Source organism: Haemorhous mexicanus, chromosome 14 (assembly GCF_027477595.1).
Source record: "Haemorhous mexicanus isolate bHaeMex1 chromosome 14, bHaeMex1.pri, whole genome shotgun sequence".
Taxonomy (NCBI): Eukaryota; Metazoa; Chordata; class Aves; order Passeriformes; family Fringillidae; genus Haemorhous; species Haemorhous mexicanus.
In genome coordinates, this window is record NC_082354.1 from 10,386,599 (window position 1) to 10,402,555 (window position 15,957).

A 15,957-nucleotide genomic window follows, 5' to 3' on the forward strand; every position below is an offset into this window, starting at 1 on the left:
CATCTTTTGGGATAGGTGAGGTTGGTGCTGTGCTCTAGGACTTTACACCTGGTGGCCACTCATTACATATCCCTTTTTAAGGCCAGTGAGTTTTCCACACCTGCTTAGTTTCTTTCTCATTAATAAGATAATGGTGCATTCTGTTATGGCTCTCCCACCCCCCAACAAACACTGTTTTGAACTGGATCATCAACTGCAGTGAGCTCCATTCTAAATGAAAATTGCTTTCCAGGTGTTGAAATTCATTATCTCACTGCAGTGGAAACAAAGGTAGAGGTAATTGGATAATGTATGTAATGTAACACCCAATAAAATATGGTGTAAGAAGACAATTCCACAACTGGGAGTCGTAAGGATTTAAGTGGAACAAGGGCAAGAAATTAATAAACACAGGAGAAGTGAATAAAGGAATGCTGAATGATGTCTCACCTAAGATAAAAGATAATACAGGCAATACAGATACAGCCATTTTTGAGTTTAAGGATGTCCAGATTTTATTTTCTTGTGTTTGGTCAACCACACCAGCAAGTGCATAAAATTGTGGTTTAGAAAAATTACTATGGGTTAAAAAAATTATGAGTATAAAATGGTCCTAGTTCAGCTATCCCCAGCTTCTATCCAAATCTATGTGATTTCATAAACTCTTCATATGAAGTGGGATTAGATTGAAATAATGAAATACTCTGTTGAAATAATGAAAATATTAAGGATTGCCTACAGCCTGGGAGTGCTTATAAGCAGTAGGTAACATTAATGCCAATATCCCCTTAGGCAGGTGGAAATGGAATTGTAAGTGCTGTGATGAGAGTTCTGTATTGCTAATAAATTCCTGTCAAGGTGTGCTCGTGTCTCTGACTGTGTACTACAGTTTATTTGTGTATTTATCAGTGGCTTCAGATGCAATTTATCTTTCTCAAAAGCAAAGGAAAGTTTTACCAAGAGTTTTGTAAAAAGTGATCAGAGGAAGGGTGACTCTTGAAGAAAGCAGATAGGAAGTTCTCTCTTTAGCAGTATTCAGCAAGTGGTTCTTTTTCCTTGTTAATGCAATATACCTGCCATTCAGTTTGAGGTGCAGTGTGAGAGCTGCATGGGTATTGTGCTAGGGCAGAGCTGGATCTTGGATCAGGTGGCATGGAGCCCTGCATCATTGCTGGGTGCTCTGCATTCATGTTTTCATAATACTGGAGTTACTGGGCTGCCTTGCTGACAGAGATGCTATGAAGTGGTGCTTCAGTTCCTCCTCTCTCTCTTCTCCTTTTCTCTCCCCCTGATTTTGAATCCCCTTGGTGAACTGAATCTGCAGAGAGGGGAGAAGTCAATGCAGTGTGTCTGATGAGTGCAGACAGCTCCACAGTGACACTGGGATGTCTTTACATTCTGTAATGGTGAAGTGTGAGGATCTGGATCAGAAAAATCCTTTTTCTTGACTCACTCTGATGTTCCCTTTCAAAATATGACATGTGAAGCTGCAGCTTCTATTTCTGAAAGTTCTCCAAGGCAGGAGGCAATATGTAAAAATAGAGGAGGACAGATACCTGTGATTTTTGCTCTGCTGCACATTTAGGCCCACGCAGATGAGCCTACAGTGATATCTGTGCCACTGTATCCCTGCCCTGGTTTCAATGAGCATAGCTCTAGGGAATCAATACAACAACCAGTATTTTTTATCAGCTGAGAATTATTTTTTTTCATGACCCAAGTGATATTAAGCACAGGACTATAGAGCAGCTGTGAATACATCTTGAGTTGTACAGATATAGGAATTAGTGCAAGTATGTACACTAAAAGTAGTCATCCTTACAGTTTCTAATATTACAATACATTTATTTATTTATTTTATGTCTTTATTAAGAAGTACTGATGCTTTCAGAGTCTGGCCAGGGCCTACCATTTCAGTGTCTTTGATTAAATCCTACTGCAACACTTCTTTTAAGCTTGGACAAAAATGCCAAAAAAACCAATCCTAAACCATAATGTTGTTGCATCAGAATGAACCAGGTGGGATTACAAGCACAGCACCTGCAGTAAATGCATCACATCTTGTGTACCAGGGAAAGCACATTTTTCTTTTCCACATTTTTCAAGGAAAAGTCATATTTAAAATTCAGCAACAGCCTTTCCTAAAATCTGCACTAATAGAACTGCTCAGCTGTGTTTAACAGCTCAGCTGCACTTGTAAAACTTCAGCTCTGTCTAAGCAGGTGCTGTGGGAATCCCCAAAGCTGGGCACTGCAGAACAGAAGGGGTTTTACCTCATCCTACACCCACCACAGGGCAACACTCCCAGGAGGGCACAGGGGCTGGGCTGGGTTTAAATGCTGATTCCTGAGGAGGGCACAGGGGCTGGGCTGTGCCCAAATGCTGGTTCCTGAGGAGGGCCCAGGGGCTGGGCTGTGCCCAAATGCTGGTTCCTGAGGAGGGCACAGGGGCTGGGCTGTGCCCAAATGCTGATTCCTGAGGAGGGCCCAGGGGCTGGGCTGTGCCCAAATGCTGATTCCTGAGGAGGGCACAGGGGCTGGGCTGTGCCCAAATGCTGGCTCTGGCTTGTGTTGGTGATTCATCTGAGAATGAGGGGCTTATTCTGCTTTGGGCTGTGCTGTTAAATCCTGCTCTCCCTTCACACTGAGAAACTCTAAGAGCAAGGCTCACCAAAGAGAATAGTTGACAGCTGCTATTTTAATGTCTTCACTAGGACTTTTATCTACCACTGTGACATCCTCATCATGTATTCATTGTTTACAGACTTCTAAGTTTGTAGAAAAGTCTTTGTCAAATGAGAGCTGATATTCAAGGGGTCTCTAGCCATCCCCAGGAGCCTGCTGGGAGCAGTGAGGATTCCACATCTTCTGCTTTCAGTAGAGGGAAAATGCTCATCCATTCCACTAGCAGTAAGCCATTGTTGCTGTGGCACAGCAGTTGGTGAGATAAGATAATTATGAAGCATTAACAGAATGCATGCCAAATTAGTTGTAGCTCATAGAAGGAAAGAGAATTCAGCAAACTATTCAGAGTATTAATTTTCAGCTGATCCTGTCACAACTGTGGAGAGAGAGAAAATGTTAATGAAGTGTGAATATGTCAAAGAGATATAAAAGAAGAAATGATCAATTGAACACAGTAAATATCCAAATAACAAATATTCTATTCAAATGTAACAAATCTGTAAAGCAGTTTTGTTTCTGGGTGCATACATGGATATATGAATTTCAAATGTAACATGAAATCTGGAAGCAAGTTCTTTTGAAATTACCCATTTCCTCAAAAACTCCAGAACTTACTGATTATAAAATTCAATTTTATTATGTAAATATGATAAAAAATCAGTCCAGAAATCTTCCAATGAGATTGCACTGTGTGTATAGAGGATGCTTGCTTGTGGATGTAATACTTCCCATAGTGAAAGCCTCACAATGAATGGGCCTCAGAACTTGTGCTGAATTTTGGCCCATTACAGATGTACTGTAACATTAGGAGATCCTGCTAAGCCAGCAATTTGTGTAAAAACAGACACTATTCTGCCCAAGCATAAACCTCTGCTACTTTGGGGAAAAAAATATAGGAGTGTATTTTTAGAATAAGAAGTTCTTGGCTTTGTACTTTCAAAGATAGAATAACTTAATTTACATTACAAAGGTTAAAATTGTGTAAAATTGGTGCTTTTTGAACAATCTTAGCTACTTTGCTATTAATACATCTTATGTGAAGGTAAAACAAATACTCCATTGACTAGGAAACCTGTTTGCTCTTTCTACTCCACTGTGAATCGGGTGCCACATGGGAGTTCTTCATTTTAATTAATTATCATACTTGAGAATATTTTGTTACTCAGTGCAATGATGTTTGCTTCCTTTAGCAACAAGAAATTGTAATATGCTCAGGAACTCACAAATATTTAATTTCATTATGGAATTTTCACTAGGATAGACTTTTCTGTAGCTGCACAAGAGGGCTATTTCCATTAATTAGATGGCCACTACCTTATGCCTGTAAGCATGGTCTTTGGATAGTGTGATGTTTATAGAAACTTTATGTTGCATGATGCACTGACTTACTACTCTGTGTAATGAACAGAGGAAACCCTTTGAGACAGCTGAGATTCATGGCCTCAGTTCTTTGACTTTTCTTTTTTGCACAAAATCAGTTCTCTCTTAAGTAGCACATTTTTGCACGCAGCACCTCAAGTAACCATTTGACAAACTAGGTAAACATCTTTAAATGGGTTAATCACATTTGAGAAACTGAGCTTGAATTATGTATGTAACAGAGGAGAGTAAAAATCCATATTGTACATGTAAATGAATAAAGCACAGAAGGGAGAAGGACATTGAAGAACAGTTTTGAAATAGCCATTGATTAGTGATTTTGGTGATAACTAACAAATTGTCTGAAACACTTAATAGAAACACCAACAAAACTGGGCAGGGGTGATTTTTATTCTGCTTAGCATGCATAGTCTAAGAATTGTTGGAAATCCTTTGGTAAATTCCACTTTTTATGTCTTGCCACTTGGCAGTGTTCTCTAGTTACAAATACTTACTTCACCAGGTGGAGTAAGAATATGGGAATAACTGCTGTATGTCCTGTGGAAAGTGAGAGAATGATTCATGTGGAAATATTGCTTCATTGGGATGAAGAAAAGAGGGAGAAGGTTTTAGGGAAACCCTCCTGGATGGGCCAGCACCTTCCTGCCCTGCTGGAGCAAAGTGGGTGTGGACAGGGTGGCTGATAAGCAGAGCCCTTCCAGAGGCACTTCCTGACCTGCATTTCAGAGCTGCTCCCTGGGGAGTCACCTTCATGTGTGACTCACACACACCTGGCACAGGTGAGCTACAGCAGAAAGCAATTCCTCCTTTTCTGTGGGCTCTGAAGGCAGAATGCAGCAGGCTCTTGAAAATGTGTCTAACACCACGGTGCCTTGTGCCTCAGGACAGAGAAACAGAACAGCTCAGTACTAGGCTGTTTGAAAATCAAATTATTTATAAGGAAGATTGAGGACAAATTTTCTCCAGTTTTTTTAGCATAAATCATTCTGCTGCATTTAGCTTAGTGGTGCTGGCACTATTTCTTTTTGTCTTTCAGCTGCTCTGTAGCCCTTTCTGAATTTTGTTCAGATTAACTATTTTCAAGTATTGTTTTGAGAGAGATCATAATCTAGCAGAAGGAGAAATAAAGGCATCTGGCTAGATTCTTCTTCAACTAAGCAGGGCCAAGAAAGTCATTAAAGCAAATTAAAAACCAAACATGGTTTTCTCACTTCTTTACTAAATGCCACAGTTGTTCATCTCTGAAAATGGACAAACACAATCTCAGTCAGGCTGTCATTATGAAGAGGAATGGAGAAGTTATAATTTGAATGCTAATCAAATTCTTATTTATCGGTCTCAGCTGTGTGGTTTGATAGGCATGTGCCAACAAACTTAACAAACATTTTGTCTTCCAAAGAGCAAAGTCTATGTTTGCTTTCTTCTCTATAAGTGATTGTTAATACACACTATTAATGAAAGACAAAATACAATACAATAAAATGAAAATACTGGTCTTGCTGAGGGCGCATCCTCTGGGACAATATTGACATAATGGCTGTATTGCATCTGAATAGAAAAGATTTGATGGTAAAAGTAGCTTGTGATGGAGAGGATTGCAGATTTTTGAGATTTGCCTGAGGTATCTGATGACAGAAAAAGAATGCAAGGATAAGTAAGACAAAAGTTTAGTAAATTCCTTCAAGATGTGTAAAAATGCTTTGAAATCAGACTGTTTTATTGATTTATTTTCTGTAGTAGTACTACAAGTACAATCTGAATATCTGAAACCACTGGACAGTTATGTGATATTTTGTCTAGTACCCTTTCTTGAGATTCCCATGTCTGTCCTGTTTTCAAGTGAAGCTCCTGTCTTTAGCTTTCCCTGTGCTTTAATTCTGTCTGTTATTTTAAGGGAGATGGTTTTGGCTTTCTTCACATTAAAGGCAGTTGTGATGTGTCATTTGGAAGTGCAACATGTCTTCAACCAGTAAGCTTGTTAACCAAGAAAGGGAGAAATTCCAGGGGAAGAGGGACAGTGATGAGGCAGAGCTGGGGCTGTTTTTAGCTCTGTGCTGTGGTGCTGCTGCCTGTTTCCTTGTCCTGTTCCCCCAGCAAGAACAGGCTGCTGAAGCCTGTACAGATACAAGGCATTCAGGATGGGTTAGCAAAGCAGAGCAGGCTGGCAGCTGATGTCACTTGGCAGCTGGTGTGTGACACGAATCAGAACTGTTTCCCCATCTCTGCTGTTGCTGTGCTGCTGCCAGTGGGCTCAGCTTTCTTCTCTACACACACAGTTGCACGTGGTGCTCAGCAGTCCTGCACCTCAGGAACCCCAGGCTTGGTGTGTTGCATGGTCAAACAGCATCTCATGGTCATTGCTCTGTGTCCTCTGAGGACAATCCTTGCTCCTGAGTGCAGAGCCCACAAGGCACAGGCCAGCCAGACCCATGAACACCTGAAGCCCCATTGCCTGCATATTTTAGGTGTTGATATTTTGGCTGCAGGAGGAGCTGTGTGAGAGCTAGAGCAGCAGGCTAGTAAGAGTAACACAGGCAGGCCAGGGAAGCTGTGGCTGCCCCACCCCTGGAAGTGCTCAGGGCCCGTTTGGATGGGGATTTGAGCACTGTGCTCTAGTGGAAGGTGTCCCTGCCCACGGGTGGGGATTGAAATGAGATGATTTTTAAGGTCACTCCCAACCATTCTCTGGTTCTGTGATGACAATCCTGTGTCTCCTGTTAGGAGACAGTCAATTTGTTTAAAGGCTTTACTGATGCTAGCATTCAATATTTCTAAAACCCCCCTCTGCTGTTAATATGATTGACTTATTTTTTTAAATACTTACTTGCCTTTAGCAAATACATTAAACAACTTTTCTAATGACCATTTTGCTATCTCAGATCTCACTGAGGATAGGCTGCCTTTTATCTTTGCCTTTCAAGAAATAACCTTACCTTAAAACTTCTCCAGATTCAAAGCATGGATTTAAAGTGATGAATTCAGGACATGGCCTGTGTATAGGTGGCTTTAATAACTACAGAGCAATGCTTACTTTGCTGGGCAAGTCCCTTCAGGGAGTTTATGGGTCACCAATGCTGGATATTTAGGAGAAAAGAAAGCATTGATTTTGTGCCATAGTTGATGTTTGCCTTGCTTTTGGAGCTTTAGCCTAACCCAAGTACAATGAATGAAGGAATTTAATGCCTTTGGTTCTAGTAGGACTTAATGTTAGAGTTTACAGGTGGAGTTTCTTATGCAATACCCCCATTGACTTACACAGAGAAATCAGAATGATTTACAGTCACTGCTGGACTTTAGAATGATTCCCAGAAGTCTGAGCCCAGTAGTACTTCAATAAGCCACTGTAATAAGATATTTTATTGTTATGGCTTTGAGTGTCCTGCAGTGTACGGTAATTCAGATATAAAATAATTAGAGGCAATTAAAGCCCATTACAGTAAGGATTACTTTGTGCTAATGACAGACTGTTTGACTGGAGGAAAAATACTTCTAAAGTCATTCAGGGAACATGATACCTACTGAAGGTGGGAAAAGGAGCATGTCTGAGACTTCAGTGGGAAGAAGCCTAAATAGATGAGGACTTTTTCTTTCACCATGCTCTCATTTTCTTTAAGCACCCCCCAAATTCCAACATATCTAATAATTAAACACTTTGTTCATTAAAGATATTCATTAAACTACAACAGTAATGTACAACTTCACTTCATGAAAAGGTATTTCTCAAAACATAAGAAGAAAAGATATAAAGTTTCGTATTTAGCTGCTGATTTTTTGGTAGAAGGGTTTTATTAAATGTATTAAAATCAATAATGCTATTTTTTCAACTCTGTCAGCAAAATATTTTTAGTAAAATAGATATTTTATTTATTTTTAAATAAAATTCAGCAACCCTCAACAGTCTGTCAGGAGAGAAGAAGGCATTCAGCTTAGACTACTTGAAAAATACATATCACAGATATTCTAAGTCTTGAATACTTAGGATTATCATAGCCACTTCTAATTTACAGTGTTTGAAAAAAATACATTATATTGGTGATGTGACATCTGCCCTTGTGTGGAAGAAACACACTAAAATTCTGAAATTCTAAAGTACCCTCTGACCTGTACTACAATTTTGTCCAAAAGCAGAGTAGGCAGGGCACAAGAGCTGGCTGAACAGAGAGGTTTGTTATAAATGTAATAAACTGTTATTTTAGTTTATGCACAGCTGAATAAGACTTGCCTGCCAAGTTACAGAAGTCCTACACATCTAACAGTAGTAGAACATAGCTGATAGAGTTACCTAACTGCTGCTTCTTCCCCAAAAAGTACAGATTGTGCCCAGTGTTTGAAAGTTCCCTTTCAGTCCACTTCAAATTCTTATTGTGGTCACTGCACTGCTTGTAACTCATTCTTGCCTCTTTCTTATTTGAAGAGAAGCTTGTATAGAAATAAATAGCCATGAACAAAAGTAAAATGGGTAGAAATTTCTTTAGGTACAGCTGTGCACGTCAGATATTCCATGTCAGGCAGCTGTCCTTCTGAGATCCATGGCTCTGTCTGTCATAGCAGATTACTCTGCAAGAAGCCACTCATAAAGTTCTCCAAATAAGTGATTTTCTCTTTCATAGGTAAACATGAAAATAAATGGTTTTACAAATATCCAGCTGGAGAGTTGTACGTATGTTAGTGCATCCAACTGCTTTAATGCATCACCATTGAAAAGAATTCAGTTTTACCAAGCTGAGTGCAAACAGCATTGCCAGATCCTCACCCACAGTGATGCTGGAGGAAAATACAGCTTTTAACACATAAACATTAGAAACTGGGGAAAATATTTGTGATTCCATGAAAAATGCAAATGTTAATGCACTTTTTATGTGAAGCATAAAGACAAGCTTGTAACTTAAATATTGCTCTTTATGTGAAAATAAGCAATTTTGTGTGTGATTTCTTTCTAGCTGTCTTAAAATTAGTGATTATTTCTCCTCTGGGAAGTTTTTAAATAAAAAATGATAAAATTTAATCCCTGAAAATGGGGATTAATTGCAAGTTTTAGCAATAGTTGTGAAGAGAACCTAAGTATGGAAATCTCTCTGGGATCTCTTTACAATCTCATAAGTAAGAACTTTCACTTCCAACGTTGTATGTTGTGTGAATGGCTGACTCCAATGGAATCAAATCCTTACTGTATCCATATTTTCTAAAGGGAAAGACCTTGATAGAGAGTGGTAAATTTATAACCTCACAGAAACTAGAATTTAGGGTGTAGTGATGCGAGTCATTCAGTGCAAGAAATGTTAAAGTCATAAACATAAGAAAGTTGTGTGCATTAGAAATATAAAGCAATTGAGAATATTTCCTGGACTTAGTAATGCTCAATTTCTCTAATTTTGTGCACTACTGCAGAAGGTGTGCCTGCTGCAAAGTCCTGTACATCCTCATATCCATTCAAAATTTACCATGATCTCCTGGAAAGGAACAACAGAGTCACTATTTAGGGATCTGAGCATAATAAAACTTACACTGAGGTGAAAAGAATCAGTTTTTTCTAGTTTTACAGATGAAAGGAAGTGAAATATTATCTTATTGAGTTAAAAGGCAGCACATGTAAACCATTTGAATTGCCACTGTGTCAACAACAAAAGCTCTGTCTTTAGATCATGATATCAGTATCCAATTCCTACAGTGATTCTTCAGGCAATCACTGTTCTCAGAAAATCCTTCTCTTGTTTTGTAAAGAGTCATGGGTCTGGAAGCTGATTTTTTTTTTTCCCCTTTAGCTGAAGAAATGGGAACTGGAAACAAATATTTCATTCACTGTTGTTCCAGGCAAGAACATGAGTGCTTATCACTATAATCACAGCTAAGAAGAGACAGAAAAAGATGAAAGAATCGTATTAAATCTGGTTAACTTCATATCTTCAATTAGATTTTTGGCTAACTTTGTTTATTTGCAAAATAAATTGTTTTTCTTTATTAATTTCATAATGAAGGGGAAAGTCTCTTTTAAAATAAGAGTTCTTAAAATTAGTAATCAAACATCATAATGCTGTATTTGCTTAGTTAATTTTATACCTATTGGTATTAACATCCTTTCTATATTAGATTGCTTTACAGTGTTAAAAGCAAGGGAACATAAGCTTTGAAAAACCTATTCTTAAATTGATAACTGCAGGGTCTCTAGTGAAACTCTCCAGGTCCTTCTGGCTTACACTTGATTTGCTTTAATAAGGGTTATGGGGAATGAGAAACTATTGAAACTGCATTTTAAAATGCCTGGCAACAGACAGGTAGAAAAGACTTAGAATGACTATTTTTCATTGCTGAGGGCCCCTCAGGACTGCACTGGAAGGAATCCTGCCTGGCCCAGATAAGAGTCTCCCAGCAGTTTAATGTGCCTATCAGTTGTGCTCAGCAGCCCGGAATCATCACACTGCAGCTATTGAATAGTTCCAGACCATATGCTCAGAAGGATGGGAAATGTGGTATGTGTTGCACTTCCAAAGAATGATGATGAAGAGCATTAATATGTTGATGAAGAAGGAAAAGAAAAATAGAGAGAGTGAAATTTTGAACAGGCAAACCCACCTGTGTCACTGAGCCTGGCAGACAGGCTGCATTAACTCTTCTGTTTCATGTGTAAGTTTGAGTTAGCACTAGGCCTACATAAAACTAAAGTTCTTGGGGTCTTCTTTTCTCTTCCTCTGCCAATATGTTATCTCTTTTAATTTTTAGACAGAAAAGAGTTAAGACATCAGAATCCGAATGTTCATTGCATCTTTTGTTGTTATCTAGCTGGCAGCCTGGAAATTATCTGTGTGCATTTGGGGTCTGGCTACTGCAGAACAGCTGAGTGATGGACCAAGTATGGCTTCATTGGTATTAAATAACACACTGGGAGCTTGAAGGAGGAGTGAGAATGAGGGTTCTGAGGTAATGGGAGAGCAGTAAGAAAATGCATTTTCATTTTTTCCTTTCTAAAACAATCACAGTGACATCATCACATAACTCACAGATAGTGGATGAACAAATGAAAAACAGGTCCCAAGGAGCTGATCTTGTAGCCAGCTTTTTCTGGGTGCCTCATCCAGTGATCTTCAATGTACAAAACTGTAAAGTAAGTTAGGAGTTGGTATAAGCAGATGAAATTCCAGCAACTTCTATATTTATCATAGACAATCTTCATATCTCTCCAATTTTTTATAAATTCTACTAACCTGTGTATAGGAGGAGCAGAAATGCCATATGGGAAGAATTCCAGAGTAGTTGTTTAAAACAACAGAAAAAAAAAATCAAGAAATGGTTGCACAAATGAGATCTTTCAATCAATAAAAACAAACATGCCCTGTGAGGAAACAATTTCAAGTAACCCAAAAAAATTTTTGTTGAAGCTAGCCATACCAATGCCTTAAATATATGCATGTATTTAATGATCTTCTCTGATGTCATTACAGCAATAATTTTTCTTAACATAGACACAGATGCACTAAATTTGCCAGGATTGTGAGCTATAATGGCTTGTACAGTGTGCTTTTCTAAAGAGCACTGGAATCAAATTCACAGATTCAGACAGCTTTTAAGAACTGAGTTGTCTGCAGGCTGAATAGATGTCTCAGTTTGGGAGGATGCTCTCATTTTCCTTTGTCACTGTAACAAAAGTCACTGATTAACAATGCATTCAACTGTTATGAGATAAATGACAGGGTTTTTCACATTTCTCCTTTATGTCATCCTTTTGGCTTTCTGATTACTCATGAATTTTCCTTAGTACCTTTCTCTATTCCCAAATAAAAATAAAGGTTAGATATTATGTTTCAGTCCTTATGAGGTTAAGTTCCAGCCTAGTGGAACTCAATGAATATTGGTTCTGATTGCGTAGAGAAGAATACAGATATAATTGTTAAAATATAACCTCTTAACATGAGATTCTCTAAAAGTAGTGCCTCCCTCTGATTGATTTATGATTATTAGGGTTTGGTTATGGTTTGTAAAGAAGCTATCCAATTGCTGATTTGGGATCAATAGCTTGTACCAAAAACCTGCAAAAATTAAATGTAATGCATTTTGACTTTGGCTTTCTGGGGAGCTGGCAGATGAGCTTGCAAAGCCACTCTCCATCATTTGCCAGCAGTCCTGGCTCACTGGGGAGGTCCCAGAGGACTGGAAGCTGCCCAATGTGACCCCATCCAAAACAAGGGTGGGAAGGAGGATCCAGGAAACTGCAGGCCAGTCAGTCTGACCTTGGTGCCCAGCAAGATTATGGAATAGATCATCTAGATCACTAGATCATCACTGTAAGTGCTGTCATCACCCAGCACTTACAGGATGGCCAGGGTAACAGACCCAGCCAGCAGGGGTTCAGGAGGGGCGGGTTGTTCTTCACCAACCTGATCTCCTTTCATGACCAGGTGACCCAGCTGGTGGATGTGGGAAAGGCTGTGGGTGTTGTACCTGTGGATGTACCTGCCCTCCAGCAAGGCCTTTGGCACTGTCTCCCACAGCACACTCCTGGGAAAGCTGCAGCCCAGGGCTGGGACAGGGGCGCTCTGTGCTGGGTTAGGAACTGGCTGGGCCCAGAGAGTGGCTGTGAATGGTGGCCAGGCACCAGGGGTGTCCCTCAGGGGTCTGTGCTGGGGCCAGTTCTGTTTAATATCTTTATTTATGACATGTATGAGGGGATTGAGTCCACCATCAGTAAATTTGCAGGTGACAGCAAGCTGGGAGCGTGTGTCGATCTGCTGGAGGGTAGGAGGGCTCTGCAAAGGGACCTGGACAGGCTGGAAGGATGGGCCAAGTCCAACAACATGAAGTTTAATAAATCCTGGTGCCAAGTCCTGCACTTTGGTCACAACAACCCCTTCAGTGCTACAGGCTGGGGACAGAGTGGCTGGAGAGCAGCCAGGTAGAAAGGGACCTGGGGGTACTGATAGCTGAATGAACATGAGCCAGCCGTATGCCCTGGTGGCCAAAAAGGCCAATGTCCTGTATCAGGCCAGCAGAACCAGGGAGGTCATTTTTCCCCAGTTCTCTGCACTGGTGAGGCTGTACCTTGAGTGCTGTGTCCAGTTCTGGGCCCCTCAGTTTGGGAAGGATGTTGAGATCCTCAAACACATCCAGAGGAGGGCAACAAGGCTGGTGAGGGGCTTGGAACACAAGCCCTATGAGGAACAACTGAGGGAGCTGGGGTTGTTTAGCGTGGAAAAAAGGAGACTCTGAGGTGACCTTATCACTCTCTACAACTCCCAGAAAGGTGGCTGTAGTCAGATGGGGGTCAGTCTCTTCTTGACAGAATGAGAGGTCAGTTTTAAGCTGTCCCGGGAGAAGTTTAGGTTAAATGTTAAAGATTTTCCACTGAAAGAGTGACTGGGCAATGGAATCATCTGCCCAGGGAGGTGGTGGAGTCACGGTCCCTGAATGTGTTTAAAAAAAGACTGGACATGGCACTCAGTGCCATGGCTTAGTTGATGAGGAGGTCATAGGTTGGACAAGATGATCTTAAAGGTGTTTTCCCAGCTAGTTCATTCCATGATTCTGTGTGAGTACTTTGTTGCCAGCAATGTCACTGAGGAAATATTTGTCTTTCCCATTTCATGTTTTCTTCAGTTTATGAGAAAATATTTTCAATTTGTATGGGGGGAAGGTGTCAATAATGGTGAGTGACAGGTATGGAAATCAAACAATAGAGTATTTCTCTTCAGACAGTTTTTGAAAAATAAACATGAAAAAGTAGCTTTTGTGTCTTTAACTTATTCAACAGTGTTTGCTTTTCTATTCGATTCCTTGCTTTCAGTTTTTTCAGGTTTTCAAATTGAAGTTTACTCTTGCATTCTCTCTGCTATACTAGCAAATTTCCATTTCAAACCAGTGAACAAACCAACTTAATAATTTTTATATGATGGAGTTACCTGCCTTGCATGACCTGTACTTTCCAACGTCTTTCTGTCTCATCAGTTACCTCTCAGAAGTGCAATATCTCATTTGAACAAGTCAGATGTTTCACCACTCAGCATGTGTTTGTTTTCCATACCAGAGCTGGTACATATTACTGAAAGTGAAATTTCAGAGTGAAGTTCTCAGAATCTCTTCATCTGGATGGTGAACCCACTGTGTCATTTGGAGGTTGCAGTGTGCTGCTTGGTGCTCACTTCCACAGAATCCCTTGGGGTTGGGTTTTACAGAGAAGTGATATTATGTCAAAAGGCCTGGGCTTTAGTCTGTGTTTGACCATGCAACTTGTAGTAAATTTTCTTATGTTTCTTGATGCTTGTTCATTGCATTCAAAAAATCTTGCCTCTATCTGGAGCAAACACAGGTGTTATACTTGCTGTAGTTAGTTCTTTAGGACAGAAGAGTCTGAAGCTGGCTAATAATAAATGGAAACTCTGCAGGTACCTTGTGTGCTGTAAGTTTTTTTTCTGGAGAAATGATTAAATGCATTGAATTCCACATCTGATCAATATAAAAAGTATTCTGGCTGTTGATGGACCCAGCAAACATTTTCATCAGATTTGGCTTCAATCTGTAGTGAGACATGTTTACAGAACCAATTTCTAAATGCCTCTCTTATCAAAGGAAATTTTTATTATTTCTGATAAAAAATTACTATCTCCTGAACTGCATAATTTAAAATTGAAATAGAAAGCTATTTTCTTTCAGCTCCTTTGAAAACTCCCTAAGAACCTTTCCTTGAATAATACATATTCTCTTTGATTCCAACAGGCCTGCTTTCCACATTTAATGAAGCATCTTTGTAATACAACAGGTTTTAATTCTTTTTCCATTATCACCCTCACTCTAATTCTACCAGAGTTTCCTATGTGACTGATTCCTTTGTTCAGAATGTGGCTTTCTCTCAAACAAAGAAGCTGAACCAGAATTTTTGAGTTTATGGCACACTTGTTAAAAAGCCAGCTGCATTGCATAGCCCCAGGTAACAGCTACTGAGCAGGGGTGCAGGTACCAGACACTCACAGGGCCACATGTGGGGGATCCCTTGGGGGCTACATCCATGCCTTCCTGTGCAGCTCTGCCAGAGCTGCCTCTAAATCCTGGGGCCAAGAGTAGCAGAAGGGCCTTCATCCCCTCTGAGTTACAGATGAGCTCATTACGTTCACCCTGTGCACTGCACAGCTGCAGCAATGACAGACCTGGGGCTGCAGATACAAGGCAGGGAAACAGCAGTTCAAGGCACCTGCTCTGTTCCAATCAAAATTTCCAGATGTCAGTGCTTGTTCTCTTTTGGTTCAAAATCAATCTGTTTGGATCTTAAAATTGCAGCATTCTGCCTTCCTTGCCCCTCAGCTCCTATTTCTTCTTGCTGCCTGTATCTCATTGCAGTAGTCCACCTTCTGGAGCACTTTCTCTCCCTTTTGACTTGACAGGGAATGTGGCCTGGCACAAGACCAGTCGAGCCTTTCTGCCAGTTCCTCCTTCAGCTTTATTTCATCAGAGTCAGAAGTAAGTGTGATTACAGTAAGTGCAGTTATTGATATATTTTCTTCATTTTGAGATTGGACTATCTAATTTGGCAGCTTTTGACGTGTGTTGCTTGCTCAGATGGGAAACATTTTGAGGAAGGGATGAGGTTTGTATTTGAAGGTGCCAATGAAATAACAAATACATAAACAAAATTCAAACTGTTCTTATTTCAATGTGGCTCGTTATTTAGCCAGAGAATGGAAAGACTGCAACAGTCCATACTAAAGCTTTTTGTTTGCTTGTTTTGATGTTACTGAATGTCAGCCTAGGTTAGGGTTACTTTGTGAGTGTGAAATGAGACACTAAAAGAATTGGTGGATTATATTGGGGTTTTTTTCCTTCATAATAAGAGTAGCAAGTAGGGTCATTCCTCCATTTACTCAATTTTGGTATTGTATGACCTTTTACATTTTCTTCCTACATGAGGATTGAGGAATTGAGGCCAACAATGTGA